A 2,500-nucleotide genomic window follows, 5' to 3' on the forward strand; every position below is an offset into this window, starting at 1 on the left:
TTATGTATGCATGTATATATATGTATGCATACATTGTGTATATATATGTATATACATTTATGTATTTGTGTTTGTATCCACTATTTCTCATCGTGATTTGCTTCCCTCTTCTTTTTCACTTCTCCTTTTACTCCAGATAATTCCCGTCCTTCCCCTTCCGCCCCTTTCTTTTTCTACCCTTTTGCCACAGCAATTTTCTTCCTTCTCCCTCCGCCTTCTCTTTCTCCTCTTCGAACCCTTTCGTACTCTCCCGTTCCAAGTATTGTCATTTCGTGTTGTCTCCCCTCCCCCCCGCCCCCCCCCCCCCTTCTCGTCGCTTCCTTTCACTTCATATATTTCCTCAGGCGCCGCTTCATTCTATTTCGCCTGAAATGTTGTCTTGTTTCTATATTTCCTTCGTCGTCCTTCTCATCTTTTCCTTTTCTCTTTCTTAATCGGTCTGAATATTGCCGATTCATAATACATTTCCCTCTTCGATTTCTTCTCCGTCTCCCTCCCCTCTCCTCCCCTCTCCTCTCCTCCCCCTATTCTCCCCTCCACCCCTCCTCCCTTCCCCCTTTCCTCCCCTCCCCCCGTCCGCTCTTCCACACCCCCACTCACTCTCCTTCCCTCTTCTTCCGCTTCCCCGTTCCCCCTCCTCTTCCCCTCTCCTTCTCTCTCCCTCTACCTCCTACCCTCCTTTTCTCTCTCCACCTCCCCCTCTCCTCTTCTCCCTTTCTCCCTTTCCAACCCTGTCTATCTCTTGCCTCTCCCCCGCCTTCCTCCTCTCTCCCCTCCCCCTCAACCCTTCCCTTCCCCCACCCTCCCTCCCCTACCTCTCCTTCCTTTCATGCCTCCTCCTTCCTCCTCCTCCTCCTCCTCCCCTTCTCCCCTCTCTTTTCCCTCAATTCCTTTCTCTTTTGCCCCTCCCCTTCCCCCTTCTCCCTACTCCATTCCTCTGTCTTCGCCCCTCCCTCCCTCGCTTTCCTCCTCAATTCCTTCTCCCTCCTCCCTCTCCCCACCCTCTCTCTCTCTCTCTCTCTTGCCTCTTCCCTGCCCTTCTCCCCTCTCCTCCATCCCTCCTCCCTTCCCGGCCCCCCCTCCCCTATCTCCTGAGACCCTCCTTCCTTTCTTGCTTCCCTCCTCCGTCCCCCCTCCTTATCCCTCCCCTGCCCCCCTCCTCCCTCCTCTGCCTCTCCTCCCTTCCCCTCCCTCCTCCCGCTCCCTCTCCCTCTCCTTCCCACCCTAACCTCTCCCTGCCCCCTCCCCTCCCCCTCCCCCTCCTCCTCCCGCCTCTCCCCCCCCCTCGCGCCGGGCAACCGCCAGGGCATCCCAAAAGAGCCTCGCCACATCTCGTTCGTCCCGCGCTAATCTGTCCGGTATTTGTTGAAGATGAAGAGAGAAAATTGCCTCCTGAATCCCTGGCGAGGGTCTATCTCCAGGACAAATATGAAGATGTTGGAGCAGAGGTTTTGTGTACAAGATTCCTGTGTCTGGCGCCGCGGGGAAACCGGCCTGTGTCGTCAAGGAGACCGGCTGGTTTCTCGTCTTCCTTGTGGCGGAAATGGGGCGGAGAGATCTCTAGGAAAAAAAGAGGAACAATACAAATAAAAAAATATATATATTAAGGATGTAACAGCTATCATAAACATTATCGATATTCATATTACTTTTATTCTACTATACATAAATTTTCTTTTTTGGCTTTTATTGTTGTTTGCTTTACTACTTCTCTTGTTATTGTCATTGCTATTGTTATCGTTTGTCAGTTCGGTTTTGCTGTTGTTGATGCCGTTATTCTTATGATTCAATTATCATAATCCTATCGAAAGTGTTGATAATGGTAAGAATAAGCTTTTAATATGATTAGTACTGATAAGAATATTCTTATCGATAATAATCGTAAAAATAAGAAGCAAAAGTAGTAAAAGAAGAACGCGAAGAGAGAAGGATGATAATGCTGAGGGAAACAAAAACAAACAAAGAAAAGGCACGAGGGAACAGGCCAGGCCGCGCTGCCTATCTCGCTCCTCCCTTCCCGTACATTACAGATAAGAGGCCTATGACGGAAGGAGGGCAGACCCATAGAAAAGGCGTTTATATCATCGATGCCAAACGAGTTCTGGTTTTGGTTCGATTATCAAAGCTGGGTCGTTCTGGGTCATGGCAGGGGAACGCGGTCACGGCAGGGTGTCTGTCACGGCACCGAAACAACTTTGGGATTTCCTAGTTCTTCAATATACAGGAATCGATTTTTTTCTTTTCTTTTTCTGTCTTTCTCTCTCTGAACGAATGACTGCGGCGCTGTTCGCTTTCTCTCTCAATCTCGTCTAATATCTGAGTCGTCACGCCCTCCTGGATTAACCCCGATCAATACACACTCATTTCTTCCCATTTTTGTGTGCTTTTTTCTTCGTCCTGCGTTTTTTGTGGTATTAATATATCTGGAATTCTAGGTAATGATATTGTCATGTATCTCGTGAAATTTAATGTTAATTTGCTATTCAAATGGCTTCGTCTG

The sequence above is a fragment of the Penaeus chinensis genome, chromosome 28 (assembly GCF_019202785.1).
Source record: "Penaeus chinensis breed Huanghai No. 1 chromosome 28, ASM1920278v2, whole genome shotgun sequence".
In the NCBI taxonomy this organism is placed as follows: domain Eukaryota; kingdom Metazoa; phylum Arthropoda; class Malacostraca; order Decapoda; family Penaeidae; genus Penaeus; species Penaeus chinensis.